The sequence below is a fragment of the Euprymna scolopes genome, chromosome 19 (assembly GCF_053919585.1).
Source record: "Euprymna scolopes isolate OS-2025 chromosome 19, ASM5391958v1, whole genome shotgun sequence".
In the NCBI taxonomy this organism is placed as follows: Eukaryota; Metazoa; Mollusca; class Cephalopoda; order Sepiida; family Sepiolidae; genus Euprymna; species Euprymna scolopes.
In genome coordinates this window covers 148,751,078-148,775,787 of record NC_136500.1, presented here as the reverse complement: position 1 = coordinate 148,775,787, position 24,710 = coordinate 148,751,078, and the positions used below count along the sequence as shown (strand labels likewise).

General features: G+C 34.2%; 1 protein-coding gene across 4 annotated transcripts in view; it reads right to left on the bottom strand.

The window, feature by feature from the left end:
* Nucleotides 1–24,710, bottom strand: part of LOC145240049 (uncharacterized) — a 328,354-nt gene that overhangs the window by 249,611 nt on the left and 54,033 nt on the right. For all 4 annotated transcript variants that reach the window (XM_080103656.1, XM_080103658.1, XM_080103659.1 and 1 more), the window contains exon 2: nt 23,305–23,344. The gene's annotated coding sequence lies outside the window, so the exon portion shown is untranslated. The remainder of the gene's footprint in view (nt 1–23,304; nt 23,345–24,710) is intronic.

The following is a 24,710-nucleotide window of genomic DNA, read 5'->3' as shown; positions in this document are numbered from 1 at the left end:
CATAAACTTTTTCAATCCAACAGTAGATCAAGTTAATCATATCAAAATCATTTTATTTTTTCTTTCTAAATATTTATCCTATATCGATCAAATCCTAACAGAAGCAGTTACATTCAAACCTCAAATTTTGTTGGGTTATAGATGTCATTAAAAGAAAAGACATAAATATGTTTGGAATTAAAGCTGATAATAAAAAAAATGCAGTACACGATACTTGAATATTCACCATGATGTCGAAAATAAATCCAACACACATTGGTTCACATCATTTTGTCTTGATTTACCTTATGTTTTCAAACATTGCCAGTAAAGAATGATTAATAAATGAAGAAATTATCTCTTTTCATTCATGTTAGATTTTATATAATACTCTCAACGCTCTGATCCCCATCTGGCATCAATTGAAATGGATGGCTCTCTTGGGGAGGCTCCATGTTTTGACAAGCTTTTGGGATTGACCTTTACTCCGGATGTGAAATGGAACAAGTACATCAAATCTGTTGCCAAGGTCGCTGGAAAAATGGTGGGATCCTTCTACCGCTCCAGTAGATATCTCACTACTGATGCAATTCTCTTTCTATATAAAAGCCAAGTACATTCAAGGATGGAGTACTGCTGCCATATCTGGGCAGGAGCTGCTAAAAACAGTCTATCCTGCCTTGACAGAGTACAAAATAGACTTTGTAGCCTAGTGGGAGATGCCCTTTTCTCTTCCCTGCAACCTCTCTCCCAGAGAAGGGACGTTGCGAGCCTGTTGTTGGTTTATCGCTATTTCCATGGCAAGTGCTCGTCTGAGCTCCAATCTCTGGTACCCCCCTTGCCAATCTTTCACAAAAAACACCAGTCTAGCTGAAACCACTGTCAGTAATTTTCCCCACTCTTTATCTGTGCCAAAATCAAAGTGTAGATTCCATGAACAAAGTTTCTTTCTTAGAAGTTCACCCCTGTGGAACTCTCTTCCATTTACCTGTTTCCCACATGACTACAACTTGGATGTCTTCAAGTCCAACATAAACAAGTTCCTGTTGAACCGCCCCCCCCTTAAGTAAGACACTTTATCAGATCTCCATTACTAGAGATTACTACAATATTATTACTGTACATGCAATAACCCTTATCCCTGAGTGGCCTCCAGGCCTTGATAAGTGGTAACTTCCCTGTAAAAAAAAAAATAAATAAATAAATAAAAATACAAATACTAGCAGTATATACACGCCGTTGACAGATTGAAACATATTAGTAGGCAGGAGGTTTAGGATTTATTTTAGGATACACTGAATATTCTAGCTCCTTACGATTTTCCTGAAAGTGAACCACATGCTGGATTTATGAAAGCATAAAACACCATTTTTCGTCTATGGAAATAAAACGGGAAATAACTCCCATAGCTTAAATAAACTTATTTCTGTTTTTAAAGTCAACTGATGTCGGTAATAGTAAATGGAAATAAATCAAATTAAATATGAATTAAAAATAAATTAAATAAACCAAATTTCTACATAGACAAAAGAATTCTATTACAACAAACAATAATATGGAGCTAATTATTAAAATGGATATGCTTTAATGTAATATGTAAATGAAGTTGCTTCTTATGTGGATTTCCTTTAAATAAATAGTATATATCGAAATCATTCCAGAATGGAAGTGTGTAAAAATTGATAGTTACCTCTCTCCCGCTGCAAGAGGATGTGTCTGAAGGTGAAAAATGACTCACTTTAACCCTGCAAAAATATGCCCAAGTAGCCCTGTCGGTATTCCCAGGTGAGGGCGCCTCAGGCAACAAGCGATAAACTTGCTTCTCCCGAAAGCCGGGATGCAAGGCCTGAGAGAGTGGACCTCCTAGGGCTACACAGAACATTTTGCATCAGTTCAACAGCAAAAATGGTCATGTGTACTGCAAAAATGTTTTCAGTGTTAATTTGTGAAACTGTACCTTTTGTACCGACTAATCAAATCAAATTGTGAACAAACAAGCAGACAGGAATACGATTTTATCATAATAGATTGTTTATTAACGTTTTTATTTTTTTACTCTTAATCAACCCAAACAAGGCACAGTGCCACTTGGATGTAAGGAGGAGTCACTATATGAGACCAGATCTACATGAATACTGTGTATGGATGGAGTTTGTTCACATTACACTTTAACAGAAGTCGATACAATCAAGGAAGCATGAGACTGGAGGGAATTTCAAAGTCTAGCAGTTCATGGGATGAAACTATTAGAGTGGAAAGCTTTTCAGCATTTAAGAAGGGGTGGGTTTTTGCTGTTTGTTGGTTTAGTCTGGGATGGGGGTTGTTTAGATTTACATTGAAATGTGGCCGTTACGTATCAAATGGACAAACAAATAAAATACAAATACATAATTTAAAAAAAAATCCGAGTTAACATTTTTTTTCTTTTGACACCACCGTCTCTCACTCTTACATGTTCATTTTTACCAGCCACTCAGATCTCTTTCCTCCGACCACATGCCAGTCACAACTGCCCATTCCTGTCGTTGCTATTTACACGTCCATTTTCTTTGTTATCAATTTTCTTTCTCTTTCAGACATCACGCTGGCATTAGCCAGCCATTTCTCGCCTGCGACTTCACATGTCCATTTCTTTCTACGTTATATTTCTTTCTGACCCCACGCCGGCTACAGCCAGTTATTACTCGTGCATTTTCTTCAATGCCGACTTTGTTTCTCTTGCGAGCATGTGTTGCAGTTTCTCCATTTTTTCCTTTCTCTCCTTGCACACACTTCCTAATTTGCATATGCGAATTTTTTCTGCTGCTGCTAATCTCTTTGCATGCTAGCCATCCTTTGCTCCTGCTGATAATTTCCACATGCTCACACGCACTATGTTACCTATCTATTTATCTACCCAGTGATATTGTTAAAATAGTTTAGATTGGGAGTTATTTATTGTTTAGCTGAAGATGTTTGCATAAATCAGCTAAGTTAAATAAACAAAATAATTCTGACCAGTTGCGTACGTGACAGAGTCTTAAATAGTAGCCCCTTATGTCCACGTGTCAATATGTCTGGTTTGGGGTGAAAGCGAATAAAAATATTTTAAAAAAAAAAAAATTATTTTATTCAATTATTTTATGAACTTAGCCAATAGCAGCTACTCAAATGGAATTGAATGAAAATTTTAATGGTGTTTTTGGATTTTTTTTTTTTTCATACTCATTTTCATTCCTAACCAGGCATATCGCCACTTGGAACGTAAGGGGCTACTATTTGGCATCATGTCTAATAAGGGACTGCGGGGAACTAATCAGCAAGATGTCGCTTCACAATTACAAACTTATGTAAGTTTAGTAAAGTTAAAGAAGAATGTAACAGGGAAGGAATTTCAAAGTCTAGCAGTCCAAGGAAAGAAACTATTCCGGCATTTATTTCAGCATCTCAACACTAAAGTGAGATTTTGCAGCTTGTCAGGTTAGTCAAAAATATGTACGTCAAGGAAGCACAAGTACTTATAAGTTCATCAGACCACATTTTATAAAAGTACTTGCAAAAAAAAAAAAAAAAAAAAAAAAAAAAGGCACAGAGATTTGACATTGTGGTGATGCGACAGAGATTAGAGCTTCGTCAATAGTGCAGACCTGATTTGAGACTCTTTTTGGACACCGTATCGATTTCTTTACGATAGACAAACATTAAATTTTACACACATATCTATAAGACGAGAAGAGCTACAATGCATTGCGTGGGACAAAAATTTTGAAACTTCTATCTTTATTTATCTTTTCACTTTATCTTCCTCCGCCCAAAAATCATCTTTCTCCTTCATTAAACCCATTTCTCTTTAGGTGAACACACAATTACTTTCATAACAGATTCTGCTAGGAATGAGCCAGCATTTTCTTTGCAAATTAGTACATAATAACACTGAAAATTGACCATTTCTGATGAAACCTGGCCCATTTATATATACCCCAGAAAATGAATAAATTTTTCTAAATTTTAGATATTACTAGTAGGATGACCCGACGTTGCCTAGGATTGAATGATGATCAACAAATGTTTCACACTATATTTTTATTGTCATCGAAATCGATGAAATCACCCATTTTTCAATAAAATTGATTGATTGCCTGCTCTAGTTGGGGACCCACTGCAGTGCACCGAGAGGAAGCTTCACATGCCTATCACAGTGTCTTAGTTCACAAAATGTTATAATCTACATTGCACTGTAAAGAATCTCCTGTTGATTTTATAAAATCATTTTTATATATAATCACTAGCATTAAAGTTCCAAATGCAAATATCAAGTATCATGCTTCAGTTGCTCTCTAAACAGAAACATTCATTTCAAACGTTCCCCTGTGATATCCAAGAACCTACTGTTCATTTTATGTCTGGCCTTATTGCTTGTGCAGTGATAATGGTTTGAATTGAAGTTTAAAACAAAAGTCAAGTATCATGGTTCAATTGTGCTTTAAACATTCATTCTGAATGCACCTCTGTCATATCAAAGAACCTACTGTTGATTTCATATGTCGAGCTTTTCGGCTTGTGTGGTAATACAACTTCTCAAATGCACGTGTGATGTTAGGCTGTGTAAGGTGTTAACTTTGGTCGAAATTGCCTGTTCCTTCTTTCATTGGATTATTTCGATTATATATACTTATCGAAGGCATTCCAATACAAAATCTATCTAAGAACACTACCAGGCGTATAAAGTACATTCATGTGAAATTTTTGGAGTCCATAGGAAATGAACTCACGCAAAGTTCCTTTTATATAATAGTAGAAATAGTCATCCAGGGCAACACTGATCAAGAATATCAACTTTGTGGGTCTTTGTTTTATATTTTTTTTTTTTTACTTTTAGCTAAATACAAACACAATTAGCTGGCTTTTATATATTAGAAAATAGATTGCAAAAAAAAAAAAAAAAAAAAAAAAGATAAAATAGAAATCTTTCCTAAAACTAGTTATTTAAAACTATATACCATATTTAGCATGCGTACTACAATGAAAAAGAAAAGATATGGTATGTAATTTTGTTTTTGCATATAAGTTTCTTGATATGTAGTTTATTTTTAAACTAATGGTCAAAAAGTTGCGAAATGTGCACTTGAGCGATGATTATTATTCCACGTGTTGTTGAATAATAAAGTCAGTGTTAACTTTTGACAGTTAACTTCGTAAACCTGATCATCATGAAAGGTTTTTCATAAAGAACTTTGGATCTTTCTGTTTTATTTCCTTAAATCCTTTTTTAAAGTGTGTGTGGGGGGGCATACTCAAATAGGAGAAAGCAATTGGCAAGCGATACAAACTTTGATGTAAATTAATCGTTCGCTGTTTGTGAGATAATATGCTTGAAAATGACATTAAAAATCGATAAGATTTTTTTAACATAATTTAAATTTGATTTTATACAGGAGCAAGAAGAGAGAGACAGTAAAGAGGGGGTAACAAAGAGGGAGAGGGAGCTAGAGACAAAATCGTCAGTTCTTGTATTCAGAGAAAGAAAACAAGTGAGAGTCCCGGGGGGGGGTATGTGACCAACTAGGTGGAATGGAGGGGTTGGAAGAAAAAGAGAATGATTATGGCCAACTAGAAAACCAGGTGCAGCAAACATTAAGTCTGCACACAAAACGGACGGGGGGGGGGGGTACACTGCCCAGCAACGCGCTCGCGCACAGTGTTTACCGAATGAATAGTCATCACCGTCTTGCTATCATGTGACCTAAAATTCAAAAAGTCTGAACACACAAGAGCAAATGCTTTGGGGTGGGGTGGGGGGTCTAAAAAAGGCTCAACTAACACACAAGCAACAGAAATGCTAAGGGAGAAAATAAAAAAGGTTCAGTTATGATAAAGGGTTTGCTATTAGTAACGTCTTTTTAGTTGTGCGACGTTTTTAAGACATACGGAGTTGTAGTGAGAGGGCGATATGCAATTGGATTGAGAGAGAAGTGACAACATAGAGAGAGAGAGAGAGAGAGAGAGAGAGAGATTTTGTTTTCCCACGGTAGACACCCGATACAAGAAAGGTCGAGCAGTAAGGCCGACAACATTCTTATTTATTTTTCTCTTTCCTAAAGAACCGAGTGGTGAACAGAGTAGATTTATCTATCTATACCTATCTGGTAGTTTGTCTGTATACACACACTAGTGTGTGTGTGTGGGGGGGGGCGCGTTGGGTCATCCATGGAGCTTGAGAGAGAAAAAGGGGAAAGATACTGTATAAAGCAGGTAGGTGCTCAAGCTATATATTAGGAGAAACTTAGATGGGTGACTTTGTGATTAAATTGCAAATTACGGTTAGAACAATTAATTTTGACAACTCTCCACGGCAATGAATGTTTTAACATACATTTTGTGTGATTATAATACATACGGGGTAAAAGGTCTAACAGAAAGAAACGATGATTAAGTCGGTTTTAGTATAATAAAGCAAAGTTAATCAAGGTTTGTTTTTTTTTTTTGTTTTTTTTCATAAGTTAAAATATTATAATAGAATACTATAAAATAATCTGAAAATATATTTATGTCAGTAAACTATACTAAAAAATTTGTTTCACGTTTATATTTTGAGCACCGTTGAAAGTAAATACTGAATATATATATATATATATATATATATATATATATATATATATATATATATATATATATATATATATATATATATATATAAATAAATGATCTGGGCCAAAAATAACCGTCGAAAAAATTATTCTAATATTTATATAAAATTGATTAAGTTAAAAATTTTAATAAAGAAAACATATTAACCTGAAAAAAAAGAGGTGCTTGTGCAGTTGTGCACTTGGTGAACTACTGCACTGCGCTATTTTTAAACCGTAAATATTATTATTAAATTGTTAGATGAAAGTACAGAATAGTTACAAAACACCATCCTCTCCCTATGTTAAGAATGGCTTTCTAAATAATAACGCTATTATTTCAGCACGGTTCAATAAGTGCATAAGTACCAAAAAAAAAAAAAACGTATAAATCTGTATAGAAAGAAAAAAGAAAAAACGTTTCACTGTGGAAGTAAATTTTTCTTAATTTTACAAACAATCCTAGGACGGGACGGAAATCCAATAGCCTGACGAATCCTTACGAGAATGAAACGCGGAAAATTCTGAGTAGCTTAATTGACATATATTTCCATCACGCACACACTCCGCTCTATAGATGTATGTTTCATAGTCTAGCGTCGGGATGTTCTATTTCCAAGAAGGTAGTGAAGAGAGAACGAAAAGGGGGAAAAAAACTGATTTCCCTTTTCTACTTGCGATAACTAAATAGGTCAGCAAAACCCTCGGCTGTTCCCCCCCCCCCCCCTCTCACGTCTTCTTTCTCTAAGACAGGCTCGTCGTGGCGAACAACACGCGCGAACGACAGAAGGAGGCAAGGTATGCAGCCAACCTATATTTCACGAAATTCTCTTATTTCTTTTTCCATTTCTCTAGAAAATTAATTATTGTTTAATTTGTTTCAGTGCAAATTATTTTACAGTTACCCTCGCCCCGCTCCCACCCATTATTCTTACACACAACAAACAGATCCTTTCAGTTTAAAATCATTTTTTTTTTTTCTTCTTGAAAAGACGATTTTCTTGTTAGCTTTTCCCTCAATTAACTCGCGTGGAGACAGTAAAAATCACACACGATGCCTTTAATAAGTTTGCAGAGTTTTTTTTTTTTTTTTTTTTTTTTTGTACATGCATTTAAAATTGTCATAGATTCTTGAAAATTCAGTATTTTATTGCTAGGTACGTGCAAAATGAACAGCCGATGCTCATAACATTTTGAGCCTTCCCTTCACTTAAAAATTCACAAAAAAAAAATAATAAAATAAAAAAAAAATTAACGAATTTTAATGAAATTTTCAGTATTTATCAAATAATGACCACATTTTTATTTGAATCTTAATGGAAATGTATTTTTTTTTTTTTAACAAAAAACACCTTTACTAAAGTTATGGTTTTCAGTAATTAAAAAAAAAACGAAAAAAAAAATTATTTATTTTTGTTTTTTATTTCTTATGAAAATAAAGCATCGTAAATTGTAACAATTAAGAAAAATTAATTTTTTCAGGAACATACAAAAAAAAAAAAAAGCCCCTAAAATCCGTATTAATGAATTCGATGTAACTTGAAGAAAAATTAATTTCTCGAACTACCGATATTATAAAAATATTAAAATTACGCGAAACATGTTTAATTTACATGTTTCGCGTAATTTTAATATTTTTCTGGCATGAATGAACGTATTACTTTCGACGTAACAATTTTTATATAATCTTAAAAAATAAAAATTTAAAAAATGGTAAAAATTACACAAACGTTCACGAAAGGAATGTACGGATACATGGCTGGGGGGGGGGACACGGTACTTCCTACCTCCCTACAACTACCTGACGTCATTTCCGGACAGCCATTTGAATTACTTACATTTTGGGCTTCCGTAGAATCTACGCTTAGACGATTTCGTTTGTTTTTGCTTTGAGCGAAGCAAGAATTTCTCGCTCGGGGGGGGGGGGCCTAATTAAGTTTTTTTTTTTTTTTTTTTTTTTAATTTAATATCTTAGGACTTTACCAATTATCTTTGAAATAGACCCAGAAAACTAATACAAAGGATTTTTACAATGAATTTATTTACCTTTAAAATGTAGCTAAATTTGTTAACTTCCGAATATCGCCGCGAAAACATTTTTCATTATAAATTTTTTTTTTTTTTTACGTGTACAAATATTTTTTCCATTTGGAAATTAACTTTGGCCTTAAATCTTTCAAATACAATCAAAATGTAGTCGGAAACCTAGAAAAAAAATTATGATAAACCGGTTTTCAAAAATGTCCCCCTATCTTTTTTCCGCCATTATTGTGCATACCTATTTATTGTTATGCCTCTTATGAGTTGACCGATCAATTTTTATGATTTTAAGTTCAAATGAACAGCTACAGCAAGAATTGGAATACACTCTACTAAAACCTGACACTTTAGAATAATGATATATAATAGAATTCTGTTTTAAACTTGGAAAAATGCTACAGAAATGTATAGAATGCTTAAGACTGCTTTTGGACCATCTTGCATGAATCGAACATCAGTTTTTGAGTGGCATAAGAGATTCAAGGAAGGCAGGGAGTCTGTGAGGGATGACGAGAGTTGTGGGAAGAGTAAGACAGTCAGAACATCAAAGTTGATTGGTCAAATAAAGATCGTCGTGTGTCTATAGAAACAATAAGTGCACAGTTTTATGTCCGGGGGGGGGGGACTGTGCATACAATTATATACAAAGTACAATATAGGTACTATATATTAGGTATAATTTAATAGAGTAGGCTTTATAATAATAAATACAAAATCTTCACAAATTAAAATATATTTAAGCTATTTTACAAAATCCAAATTTTAAAGAAAAGGGGCACTTGCAAAATTTAATTTGGCAAAAAAAATTTTGGCAAATTAAAAATTTACACTTTGTGACTGACTAAATTCGTTTTTTTTTTTTTTTTTTAACAAAGATTTAAGAGGGGGGCACACAATTTAGTGTGCCCCCCCCTTTAAATCTTTGTTTTAAAAAAAAAACGAATTTAGCCAGTCACAAAGTGTAATTTTTAATCTGCCCAAAAAAAAAAAAAATGTCTCAATCTTTAAAGATTTGTACAAAATTAATTTCTCGACTGTGAGTAAATTCGTTACTTCTGACAGACCTAGTCGATCGTCTGTGTCAAAGTTTCTTTAATCAGCAGCAGTAATTAGTCGTACATTGATCGTACATAATTTTTAATAGTACATTTTTAGTAAAACCGCAAAATGGCATCACATTTGTTTAACACAAACGAATTAGAGATTCTATTCCATTCTATGGAAAAGCAAACGTTTGAATCCATAGCTTTTTGGCAGGGATGGGGGGGGGGCTGCAAACAATCATAGACTAAAATAATCGCCTCCCACTCCTACCATTCATGAAGATCAACTGACAGCGATCAAATCTCTTAAAAAAAAAATATCCACCAACCAATCTTGTGTCTGTATTTCCCAGCTTAGAAGTAACTTTGGAGGATTGTGCAGTGAAGTCAACAAAAAGTATACAATAAATATTCCTATTTACTTGCCTCTCCACGAGGGCAGAGTTAGACACAAGGTCAGTTTTTAATGTGGGGAAAATCTAGCTTCCCAAAATAAATATTACCACGGCCAATAAAAGTTATTTTTCTACCTACCTGTTTCATTTTTTTTTTGTTGTTTTTAAGTAGTTCTAAAAGCACTTTATTGCAAATATTCCCTTTTATGAGCTGATAGACAACATGGGAGACGATAAAGAAGAATGTCGGCGGACATCTTGTTGGTTATCAACTCGTACAAAGGGAATATTTGCATTAAAAATTACTTAAACACACAAATGAACCAGGTAGATGGAAAAATAACTTATTGGCTATGGTAACATTTATTTATCGTATATATATATATTTTTTTTTCCGTTTGTTGCCTTAAGTGCACAATCCCCTAACTTTGATTTAAAAAAGGTGGGGTTGAGGGTGGGGCTAAAATGTGGTAACAAAAAGTAAAATATGATTATTTTTAATTGTTTTTCATTAAGCCTTCCTTCCACCCTGGCAATGCCAGATTAATATAGCTAGTTAGGAATTATATTTTGGTAGAAAATAATAAATAGCTTTATTTCTACGTAATAAATGGTCACAAGTCGATTGGTAACTGATGTTCAATTATTCACTGAAGGTTTCCTTCATTCTACAAAAGACTATTATTCTCGGACGGTATGTATGCTAGGGTGGATCCAGTCATGATCATCGTAAATAGAATATTTATTTTACAACGACCACGATCCAGTACCTCGATTTAATTTAATCGGTTCGCTTTTAAATCAGCCCTGTATTGGTAGCAGGTACCTCTTTTTTCTTTTTTTTTTTTCTGATCAAAATTCGCCTTTCAGTTGCACTTTGTCTTTCACTGTGATTTGACAGCATACAATCTGATCGATGCTGTTAACCCTAACCCGACCACACGAACAAGTAAAGCACCTTCACGACGATCGTGATTACAATGTCGAATAAGGCATAAAACGATAAACTTTATATGCCATAATTTGACACATTCTATTTTTTCAATGCAAATGGGGAGAACTCGAATGCCTATTAGACACTGTCCTCGAATGTCTAAGGTCTCTCTGTACAGGGGTTTGTCAAAACAACCTGGCATGAGGATACTTTTTCCATAGAAGTAAACCCTGACCAAATATTCAAAATCACATAGTATTTGCAGCCCAAATAAGATCTCCTCACTATGGCTAACTTACATGAAGTTTTTCGAGGAATGGTGCACCTTCTCCAAGTGATATTGCACGAAGCTGGATACTCCACCAGACTAGATAAATTCTTGTCTTGGAATCCAGTAAGACCAAGAGACCAAAACAAAACATATACTACAACATATGAAAATGGTTAATTGGGGAGAGGGAAATTATGTTCTCAATTTTCTCAGTGTTTGAGAGATAAAGAACTTTAAATGGAACATTCGAATATCTATGTATCTCATATAGACTTCAAGTGTTAGCCCCAGGTCGTGGGCCCCTTGATTTCTGAGAACTTCGACTGAAGTAAAATAAAACAAAAAAGGGATTTTTTCAATCTTTAATTTCTAGATCTTTTTAGATTTAGTCTTCTTAACTGCACCACACTCGTTTTTGTGTGGCTTAAGTTTGAAGTTTTTGCATAGTTCGCATTGTTTCACTGTTCCTGCCCTAATTTATTCTTTATAGTCCTTAGGGATTTTTCCTGCAGGGAGGGGGGGGGGGCGAAATCAACAGAGATTAGACCATTCCTGTAATGACCTGGTCTCTATTGATTATGATGTAGTGCTTGTTCTGTACAGGTCCTCCCAGGCTTTGCCGTCTTTCTTAGGCGCCCTTAGAGAGGATTGCCGACGGGACTGCCTAGGCACTTTTTGCGGGTCAAAGTGCTCCCCCTCGGAAGCGCTGACTTCTTAATCAAACTTTCAGAGCCTGGTGTCACAATTCTTGCAGTGAAAGAATTAAATATCCCTCCTCCTCTTAGCAAACTTTGCTGGTTTAATCAGTGAAGTTTTTGCTTCCATTTAAGTTGAACATTTGTAAATTTATGGTATCTTTATTTCTCTTTCATTATTGTCGGAATTGGAAGAGGGAGGGCGTTCAGTAACAACTTATTAAGGATACGTTTGCATGACATAGGTTTATTTTATGAACGCTATTAAAGAGATGTTAATAGATTTCTTTTACAAGCTATATTTAGTGTATTCGATATTAGAACAATACAAAAGAAAAGAGAAAAACGAATATCATCAGCAAAACATTAAGTTTGGAAAAAATAACTTTAGCGACATCAGATAAACGTTAAATTCATCTTTTTTTTTTGTTACATTTTTTTTTAGGAATGAATCACCACTTATCGAGGCCACGAGGCCACTCGAGGATAAGGGTTATTGGGTGCGCAGTAATCAATGGGATAATATCGTAGTAGTCATTATAAATTGAAATTTGGTAGATGGATTACTTTTCTTGTAGCATTTCATCTGACAAAACTTTGCTTCTGGCTAATCAATTTCAATTTATTATTGTGGTACTTACTATGTTATCAAAAATAACATACTTAGCTACAATTTACTTTTTGAATTACTTGGACAGAGCTCTAATATGGAACATGACCTCCATATCGTAGTGGAATGGAGCTGCAAATGGATGGTAACATTCAATGCTAGCAAGTTCTCCTTTAACAATTATAAGAAGGCTTCCCAACCACCGATATCCATGACAAATAACACCCTACCTAAGAATTCTTCTTTCCAATTCCTCGGCTTAACAGTCACAAGTAATATGAACCGGGGCAAAGAGATTGAGGACATTGCAAAGGCTACTGCAAAGGTGGGTTCTCTCTATCATGCTAGAGAACTCACACCTGTATCTTGTACCACAACAACAAAACCATCATCGGCCATGCACGGAGCATTGTTGCCACATCTAGACTAGTGTATCTCTCCTTTTGGACAGGGTCCAAAGAAGAGTCTCCACTCTATTAGGTCCCGTTTTGTTAAGTTCTATTGTGCCCCCTCGACATACATACCCTCAACTAACCTGCTTAGCAACTAAATCAGACCCCTTTACTGTTGAGGTCTCTAAATGCGAGAAAGCTTCCTACTTCAATAGTTTCTTTCCTCGAAAAGCTAGACTTTGGAATTCCCTTCTTTCTACCTGCTTCCCCGACTATACTGATATGCAGAAGTTTAAATGTAATGTAAACCAACATCTCTTTTGCCTTTCCTAAGCATGGTTCCAAATAGTAGTCCCTTACGGCCAAGTGGCAATGAATGTAAGTAAAATTTTAAAAATCAGTTAACGAAAATAACACATTTTAGATTGGAAAACATGAGATGGCTACACAAAATTTAAACATATGCAAAAAAAAACCCAAAAAAACTAAATGACTTCACTGCATTCCAGGCAGCACTAAATAGGTAGATATCATTAACAGAGATTCTTAAAGATTGATGTTGGAAAGCATTAATATTTTAGTGGAAGCAAAACTGTAATCCAACATGAAAATTGTCAGAATTACATGGTTTGCATATGATTGGTTTGTAGGTTAATTATCTGCAGTGGAAAACAATTCTTATAATAGAAAAGGGATCCAAAAAGGATGTCCAAAATAACTATTGTAGAGAAAAGAAAATTATCCGATTGCGAATATTAAATATCATTCCAAACAAAAATTGGCAGCATCAATCAAGTCAGAAAAGATTTAATGCAGTCAAGATCAGCAGAGCGTAATTCCCTTTTAGTGTTAAGATGAAAAGTTAAAGCTGAAAAATTCAAATATTTTACACAGTCCCTTCAATGGAAAGCCATTTTTATGAAAAAAAAAATAAATAAATAAATAAAAGGGATGGCAAAATAACTATAATACTTACTGTTGTGTCATGGAACAACAGTGAAAATAAGAACCATCAAGTCGAGGTTCGGTTAAGGAACAAGTGTATTAACAATAATGTACAAAGATAGGAAAGCTGGGCACTCGGCTAGCAGTTGAAGTACAGTCGCATCTCTCTCACTGGTGTTGGAATTAGTAGCGCTATTTATAGTGCTAATCGGTGTAAATTCCTCTGTTCAAGGAAGGCCGGTATAACACTTATAAATATAATCGTCCAAATCTTTGCAATCATACCGTTATCCAAAAACGTTTCAACCCCCCCCCCCCCCGCCTTTTTTTGTAAGCATATATTTTGTAAATCGTCTGTAAACTAATTTTCTATCATAGATGAATCAAATGACTATCACTCATCCGGATTTAGAGTTGACCTGGGAGTAATGATAACTAAAAGATATTTCCAAACTCCCACAAAAATATCTGAAATTTGGGCCTCCTCATCACTGGATAGAATTTTGTGTCATAGACAGGATGTTTTTACATCTGTGTTGATTAAAAAAAAAAAATCTCCAAAACAGCAACATTTTGTTGTGTTTATCTTTAAAATTTTGTAAAATGCTGACCGTTGTCAGAGGAGAATCAATCGAACAGTCGATAACAAATCAATAAAAGCAAACAATTATCAGCACGGACAACGCTTCTCCACCCATTTTACATTTTCTCAGTTAGCCAAACAATACCATGGTGCATTTTTTTTGTGCTATATTAAACTCCAGCTTCAAACTTCTTTGATCATCCTCGACCTACCTTCCTCGATCTTCCCCATGCAAATTTCATGCTCCCACTCTTTGATACACAATCTCTAAAGCACCTAGTAACATCTGTCTCAAAGACAATTCTTTAAATTAATTCCCGTGACATGCAGGGTGTGTTTGTCATATCCATAAAATTAATAAATTAACAAAACTGCTTGCATTGGCTCCTACTTTGGGGAGGAAGTGGCATTATCTTACCGTTTTTCTTTGGATTAATGTCCCTCCATTGCTGCTCTTCGTTTTTTTTTTTGTTTTTTGTTTTTTTCTCCTTATATATTTTCTCTAGTGTTTTATTTAAAAATAAAGAAAAAAGGAACCGGTGAGGACAAAATAACCAATGAAAAAAAAAAAAAAAAAAAAACAATATTCATCCTAAGAATTACTATATTTTTTTGTTTTTTTTTACATGGAGGTCACCACTTATCAAGACCCAGAGGCCATTCGGGGATAAGGGTTATTGTGTGTACAGTAATCAATGGGATAGTATCGTAGTAATAGTTAGTATCGGAGATTTGATAAAGTGTCATTACTTAAGGGGGCGGTTCATCAGGAATTTGTGTTGGACTTGAAGACATCCAAGTTGAAGTCCCGGGGGGGGGGGGGGGGACAGGCAAGCGGCAGAGTTCCACAGGCGTGCAGTTCTAAGAAAGAAGCTTTGTTCATGGAATCTACATTTTGATTTAGGCACGGATAAAGAGTGGTGGAAATTATTGACAGTGGGTGAAAAATAGGTTATTTGAATGAAGAAATCTGAACTTTGCGTTATATTGAATTCAGCATGTATTTTAGAGGACAGGCAAGATCCATCTACAAGCAAGAAATTTTTTTTTTAAAAGAATAATTACCCTACCCTCCCTTCTCTAGCAGATAGCTTTGCATTCCTCATGGAGTTTTTATCTACCTTCTACAAAGGCTACCCCTTTGTCCACACCCGCCTATTGATTACAAAGTTTCTTTTCTAAAAAACCGTCCCATCCACCAGGGGTTCCCTACCAACTGATGAGTGTGCACACACCCTCAGATGTCAGTGTTGACAGGGCTTTTCATCAGTTTTTTCACTCGGTTAATAATCTAGACAAAGGACACCCCCTTCCAAGTGTGGGGTTGGGGTGGGGTTAAAAAAAAAAAAAAAAAAAAAAGATAAGGAGAGGCAAGAAGGAGGAAGTCAAATTAGAATGAATTTCTTCTTGCATCCAACATTTCTCAGATTTAAATTTGGGGAGGGGAGGTGGATTAACCAAAAGCAGTATTTACAAATGATTCCATGCAAACAAATCTTCATGAAACTTCAACTCTTTAATTAATGAAAGACAAATCAGAAAATAATAATGTCAAATCCTATTAGAAAAATGAGGAAAAAGAAGTTAAAATTTTTTTTTTTTATTATTGTCTTCTTTTTTTGTAACTTCAATGTTTTTGTCAATTTGTGTCTTTTCTGATAAAAGAAAATCTTTTTAAATGCGAAAGTAAACTTTTACTCAAAGATTATCACATATTCTCACTTATTTTTCCATTTCTTCTCTTAAAGTTCCCATTTTCAATGCCTCCCCATGGGACAGAGTTAGACACCAGGGTTGTTTTTTAATGTGGAGAAAAGGAACAAAAATAAAAATTGTCTCAGTCGTGAAGGATTTCTCCTCCACTGTCAGAACAAGAAATTGAAGTGTAGCATCTGAAGAACAGATGGTATTTATTTGCTCCCCCACCGAGCAAATTAGGCACAAGGCCGATTTTTAATGTGAGGAGTGAAGGGAGGGGGAAGGGAAAAAGGGGATCAGCTCCCGAGAGGTGGGAAATGGGAGCTGGTTAAAGGTCAGGCATGTGGGGTTGCCCCCACATCTGGTCTTTGCTAGTCATAGCTAGTCATAGCTTGCAGCATCTGAAGAACAGATACTACACTTTGATCTTGATCCGAAGGCTTAAAGTTTCTAAATACGAACATAAATGTCAATAAATGTGCATTATCTGGGAAAGGGTTCAATATTTTTATTTTAAAGATTGCTAATTTAAAAATTTTTTTTTTTTTTTTTTTTTTTTTTTAATTCTACCGAAACACAATCGAAAGAATTATTTACAATGTAATCAAGACAATAAAAAGGTTTATTAGTGAAGAACATTTTATTCATATTCAAGAGGTAAATAGAAAGTTCACAAGATTATTGAAGGCAGAGAAAATTGGTTATCACAACACTGTCTAAATATTTAAATAGAAAACAATGGACAACAACTTTTTTTTTATTTTTTTTTTACATGGTGGTGACCACTTATCAAGGCCCAGGAGCCACTCGGGGATAAGGGTTATTGTGTGTACAGTAATCAATGGGATAGTATCTTAGTAATAGTTAGTATTGGAGATTTGACAAGGTGTCATTACTTAAGGGTGCGGTTCATCAGGAATTTGTTTGTGTTGGATTTGAAGACATCCAAGTTGAAGTCTGGGGGGTGGGGGGAAACAGGCAAGCAACTTGTTCATTCTCCAGTAATAAACATAAGGAATTTTTCATCAAAAGAATAATTGATTGGATAACAAAGTAATTAAACAAAAATATTTTTAGTGTAAATAATTTTTATAATAATATTGATCGATTTTATGATTGAATGCATTGCATAAAGTATTGTCTGCTTTCTTCAGATGAAATATCAGAAAAAGAAAAATCTTAGCTTACAAATAGTTACACCGATTTGATGACCAAAAACATTTTGAATTAAATACGTGTTTTTTTTTTTTTTTTTTTAATTTACTTTTCAATGTTTAAATGGAATTGTGTATATACTTTTGTTTTATCATGTTTTGCTTTATGTGTCCGTGTAGCAATTAAGTGAAGAACTTCATTAAAGAAAATCTATTTTTATCTTGGACATTTTTTTTCTCCAAAATTCATGAACAATAAAATAATGCAATTTATATAAAACAAAAGTGAGTTTTTCCTTGTGTGATGGTACAATATAAATATTTAAAACAAGCTTCAATATTATAAAATGTTCATTTTTTTATATACAAATCTTTTACTTTTCTAGATATATTGTGAACATTTATCCACTTCTGGATACCGCTTTTGAAACCGCTTCAGCCAAATAATTTGAGAAATTTATTCAATTAGTTAAGCAATTTTTGCCTCCTCCTCAGCAATTACCCAGAGATGTACCCAAAAGGCAGAATTAGTAATTCTCAGAAAACCAGTGTAATAAATAGAGAGAAAAAAAAAAAAAGAAAAGCAAGAACAATTTACATGAAAAAAAAAAAAATTATATAACAAAGTAAAAAAAAAAAAAAAGTGATTGCCACTAATGATGAAATATCGTATTTATAAAAATAGATAAAAAAAAAAACATAACTACATTTCAAAGCCCATAACTTCAGTTGTGTATTCTATATCTTCACACATGCTTTACAGTGGATTGCTTTAAAATATTTTGGGGTTTGATTTCAAGTGTATCACATTATGAATAACCCTTTTTCTTGGACAGCCAGATAGTTTTAGCAGTAACTAATAATAAACCCAATATAAATAGAAAAGGAAAGTAAAAAAACAACAAATTCAAAGCAGGCTGTCCTGAAATTTTTAGATGAAAATAAAAAACACTTTGGGGGGGTGTGTGTGTGTGTGTGTGTGTGTGTTTTTTTTTTTTTTTTTTTTCCAGTTAACCTAGCTGGTGCAGACACCTGACTGTGTGTCATCTTTGCTTCAGGCCATGTAACTCGGATGCTGGTTCGAAGAGCCACCTGCATGGCCATGTGAGATGAATGGTGGGGGAGGGGCTGGTGGTGGGGTTTTTGTTGGGCGGGACTACGATCATCTATAAAGATGAATCATCATCATCATATATATATATATATATATATATATATATAGTAATCTGTAGTTATTAGTGATCTATAGTAATAAGATTGGGCACTGTTTTACAATTTATCATTGTTCTAACGGAGACAACTATTCACTAAGATTCGTTCATTTTATTTTTTACACGAGCAGTTTACAAAAACATACTTTTATGTTTTTCATTCTATTTTTTTTTTTTTTGGAGGGGGGCATTCAATTATAGAACTTGTATAGCTTTTAACAGGTGCTTCTGCAGTTTAATTAATCGTTTTTCCATAAGTAAGTCGCCGACATTAACCGAGCAGAAGCACTGTTTAATATTTAACAAACATTCTATTTACATAGAGAGGGAGGCGTCACAACACCCTCGCCCCTCCACCACCCTATATATTTGATATGAAGTATGACCGCTTATATAAAAACAATAGAAAGTATGTCTAGCCCTAGTTGGTATTGAGCACTCTTATTAACCTCATCGAAACTTTATTAGTTACTTTACCTCTGGAAAATATTAACATTGTATATAGATATATACATATATTAGTAGTGATTTCAAAAGTTTAAAAAAAAAAAACAGTGACTTGGATGCCATCAGCTGGAATTGAAACTAAAACATTCAGCACTCCAACCACATTCACTACCGTTTCAGTTAACCCGAAAGATAAGCAAGTTAGAAAATATAACAACTTTTAGGTATGCTTAGTTTACGCATGCGTAAACTAATAGAAATGCCAAGCAAGTTGAAATAAACATTTTGCATTTCAACTTGCCAACTTTTGTACGAGTTATTCATCCATCCAAACAAAGATTTTAATCATTATAAATTAGAAAATTATGAGACAACTTTGTTTTTTTTTTGTTTTTTTTGCATCAATGTAATATAAAATTATGCATTGAATTTGTTTTTGTTTTTTAATTACAATTTTTGTTTTTTAATTACAATTTTCTGTTAATTGAATACAATAGTGTAAAAAAAAAAAAAAAAAAAAACAATTTTAAAAATCCAATTAAAGATTCCACCAGATTTCATTTTGATTTTTTTAATACAAGTAAAAAGGAAAAATTCTCTCTTCCACACACAAAGATGCAGTCAGTTTCCTCCTTTAAGCATTCACTCTGCTTGCTAATATTGTAAACATGACAGACTGCTAAGTAATGCCTCCCCTTCTTTGTTTTGGCTGTAGTTTCCTAATCAGACATTTTTGGACCAAGTAAACTGATTCACAATCTGTCAAAATGAATCTGAGTGTTTAGTTGATTAAATCAATAGATTTATCGAGCCACAAACTTCCCATCAATTTGTTTTCGTTTCATTTAATCTTTCTATAAAAAAAAAAGTAAAAAAAAAAGCCTATCTGCTCTAAGTTATATATAATTCTAATTCCCTTCGGTCCCATGGAAATTGTTTAGTGGCGCAGGGGTAAAGGTTTAGCAAATAAAATCAAAGGCGGCTTTGTGGCTGGGTTAGAATCTCTCGATCAGTAGGAATTGTCACCTCCTACACTGATAATTGCAAAAGCATGAAACACTAGTATCTGTAGGTATAAAAGATGATTTTATATAATGGCAATGGCCAGTGACTTCCTGTCTGAGAGTACATCTTTCAAACTGCTTGGCCTAACGTTCACAGGAAACATGAGTTGGAACAATTATATTGAAAACATTGCCAGGGGCGTTGCGAAAAAGGTAGGCTCTCTCTACCGTGCTAGAAAACTACTGACACCTGAAAGTATCCTGTACCTCTATAAGGCCACCATTCGCCCATGTATGAAGCATTGTTGTCACATTTGGGCTGGTGCATCTACTGCTAGTCTCTCGCTCCTAGATAAGGTTCAAAAGAGAGTCGCCAATCTGAGAGGTCCTGAACTGGCATCTAAGCTTCAGCCTCTGTCCCATCGACAAAACGTTGCACCCCTCTGCCTGTTCTACAAGTATTTTAATTGTGAATGCTCTGACGAACTGCAGACACTTGTGCCCCCACGACGTAGACAAACCCGACAGGCAGCTAAATCCCACCTCCACACTGTAGAGATCCCTAGATGTAAAAGATCTTTCTACTCCAGTAGTTTCTTCCCCAGAACCGCTAGACCCTGGAATTCCATTCCAGGTAGTTTCTTCCCCAGAACCGCTAGACTCTAGAATTCCATTCCAGGTCCCTGTTTCCCTAACTGTACTGACATGCAGAAGTTCAAGTGTAACGTGAACCGACATCTTGCTGCCCAAATCCCAACATAGTGCCCCAGCAGTTGCTGCCCCTGATAGTAGCCCCCTCCACCAAAGTGGCAATGTACCTTGTTTGGGGTGAAAATGTAATAAATAAAATAAAAAATTTTTTAAAAAATATACATATATATATATATAAATATATATATATTTGTAGTCATCAACATACAGTCCTGTTTCGTTGTATCACAACTTATCAGTGGCGCATATACATGCATATATATATATATATATATATATATATATTGATTATAAAGATTAATAATTATAAATTATGAATCAGTTTCAACAGGAAAAACAAACAAAATCAATATATATAATATAGCTCTAGTAGAAATATACCTATTGAGCTTATATATCCACAGTATTATGAGCAAGATTGTTTTAAAGTATTGACACATTAAAATAAACTTTTCTCTTTAGACTCTAGGTCTAATTTCCTATATATATATATATATATAGTTTCATAACAATTTGGTTTAATTATAACGAAACAAAAGCCTAATCAAATTTAACTTTCAAAATTGTATTAAAAAAAAATAATTTGGTAAAAACAAAATTATGAGATACAAAGAAGTTCGACTGATTATATTTAAAAAATGCATTTCTTACTAGCAAAAAAAAATAAATAAATAAAAAGTGAAAATTTCATCTTCAATGCTAGCCAAGTACAACTAACAAAATAAATTTATTTATTTATTTTTTTTTTGCCACTCCACAGGACAAAGAGACAAGGTCAGTTTTTAACATGGAAAAAATCTAGCTACCAAAAAATGAACACTAATAGGGATAAAATAAAAATTGCCTCCGTTTAGGTTTTATCACCTGACAGAGGATGAAACAGATACAACACTTTGAACCTATTCTGCAGTTTACCATTTGGTCAGACAGGATAGAACAAGTGTATGTTTTTTAAGAAGATGATTTGCATGCTTCCCCTCTGTCACATAATCCAGTTGAAAAGTCTGCATATTCCCTTCCCTCAGACCGAACCCACAAGCCTTTCATCAGCCATAGTAATAGGAAGTGATCAAAAGATGGGATTAGGGTTTATTTTGAATGCTACTTGTAACAGATTTTTGGTGAGAAATTTGATGTGGTCGCAATTCAAGCTGGTTTTTCGAGAGATGTTGGCATTTGTTCAATTGCGAATTCCTTTAAGATGGTTGGTTTTGCATATTGTCCATATCATTTGGATTCTTTAAACTACTGTGCTCATCTGGAGTGCTATTTTCACATTTCGGTTGATGTAACCTCCGGCCTTCTTCAAGTGTATCTTGTCAAACTGAAATTATTCTGTTGAATTTGGGAATCTCCACAGAATTTTAAATGGAACTCTTTATTTAATCCACAGGAGTAGCATGACTAGGTAGAAGTCCTAAGTAATTTGTAAGGATTAAGCCTTCAATCTCCAGAAGCATGTAACTTTACAACTGAGTTTTACTGAGGACTTTATCCACTACACCATAGGTCGTTGCATATTGTGTACAAAAAGAGTGGGCCTCAAAAGGCAGAATAGCAGTTTAGAAGTGTCTCACTGGTGTGGAAATGTGTTCACTATCATTGCAGCTGAAGAGCCACAAAATGTAAACTTATTTTTTTGTTTTGAAGACAAACCTATTTATTTTTGCCAAGTGAAAAACCTAAAAGTATAAAAATCAGTGAAATGGAATAGTTACAGGAGAAACAGGTTGATACTTGCTAATAATATTTGTACTTGAAACAGCATTCACCCTCTCCCCATGGAGAGGGAGGGGGAGCAGGCATCATCTATTCTCACCACTGCATCTTTAACGAAGGCCAACCAAGCCTGACGATTTGAAGTCAACGATTGGTTCATCTAATCACTTGCTGCTCATAGATATGAGATTCATGCTGGGTTGCAAGTCAGCTTCTTAATCCACCAGATTTTACTTTGTCCAGCACATTGTTTTCTTCTAACCCTGTAGAGGAGCTGTGGCAATTACGTTGAAGATAAACTCTCTTGATGGAAAACGAAGGCATGACACAGCCAGCACAGACATCTCGTTAAGATGACTTGTTGGAGAGTTTTGCAGTTTGCATTGTTAGTTCCATCTACTACAGCTACACTAATAAATTAAAACTAACAATTGAGACAAAAAAATATAAAGACTTGAACTGAATTATTTAAAACAATAAAAGGTCATAGTCTCAATTTGAGAAATCACAAGATCATCTCGCAATGAATCTTCATGAGAAGTTTAAAAGAAAGAGTTGTTGCAGACGAGTGAGAATGAATTAGAGATTAATGAAGAACAAAGATCGAGAGAAAAAAAAAAGGGGGGGGTCTTATTTGTTCATGCAGGTGAATATATATATATTAGTCACAGACAGCTGTTTTGTCATCTATGACGACTCATGAGTTTGGCTAGATGCAAGTATCCATGCTGAAATTAAAAATCAGACTAGCCAGTCACATCCAAATGTGATCAACAGTCAAGTATCTAATTCATTGTAGAAGAAACCAGAATGATGTATTTTATTTTATATAAGAGAGGATGGGGATAAGAAGAAAAAGAGAACTTACTGAATCTTTATACCACAAAGAATTTGGTATCTGAGCACACCTGCAATATAGAAAGAATGTGAGTTAAGGATAATTCCATTCTAGTCAAAGTAATAAAACAGAATTAAAAAATACCATTTTACAAAGACAAAATGAACATGGTTCAGTAATAGATTTTAACAATCTAAAAGTTTCACTTAATTTTGCTGATTCTCCCCCCCCTCCCCAATTGAGGTTTTCTTTTGTGAGCTTTTGTCTCCCCATGTATGTTTCCCCAATTCCTGTATACTTCAAAAATGTTTTCTTCCTAAACAAAAGTTTTATACATGTGATCAGTTCAATTTTATAACAAATAAGTGTGGTTTATTTATGTATAGAAAGTCTTAATTCAGCTAGGTTCAAATTTAGAAATTGATTTTCATGTTAAATAGATATTTAACATCAGATGCTGTTCTGGGGCGGGATCCATTAAATCAAAACACAAAAAATAAGTAACAGCTTATTCTCTTATCTATATATCTAGAAAAGTGAAAATGTGTATGTGTGTATATTTCCCTACACAATAACTGTCAATTTTTGGTCTAGAGACTCGAGATTTGACTGTCAAGGAGTATTGAGATTTGGGAAAATCTTTTTAATCAGTTTTCGGCCAGAAATTTGACTGTTAAGGGGTCAAAGTTCAATGATTTCATCTTTGAAAACTCTACTAAACTCCTCCGTCAATTTTGAGTCTAAACACTTGAAATTTTAAATGTAGGTTACTCTGACATGGATCAAACTATAATTTGATTTGAGCCCACAAAAATAAATGTTATGGGGTCAAAGTTAAAAAAAATTTGACCTCTACGGTCTCTACCAAATTACTCAGACAATTTCTGGTCTAAACATTTGAAATTTTACATAAAGGGTATTCAGAGATAGGGCAAGCTTTTTAATCGATCTAGGTTGAAAATTTGGTTGCCAAGGGGTCAAAGTTTAAAAGATTTCACCTTTACGGTGTCTAGTAATTTACTCAGCCAATTTGGGGTCTAAACATTTGAAATTTACACATAACGGATATTCAGACATGCGGCTAGCATTTTAATCAGTTTTGGGACGAAAATTTGGCTGCCAAAAGGTCAAAGTTGAAAGAGTTGACCTTTGCAGATTCTACCAAATTCCTCCGCCAATTTTGGGTCTAAAGACTTGAAATTTTAGATGTAGGTAACTTGGACATGGGTCAAACTTTGTATTTTGATTTGAGACCAAAATAATAAATGCTAAGGAGTCAAAATTGGGATCAAAGTTTTTTAAAAATTACCTCTGCGGTCTCTACGAAATTACTCAGACAAATTTGGTCTAAACATTTGAAATCTTACATAAAGTGTATTCACACATAGGGCAAGTTATAAGGCCTGAGCAAAGCCGGGCTAAACTGCTAGTTCAAT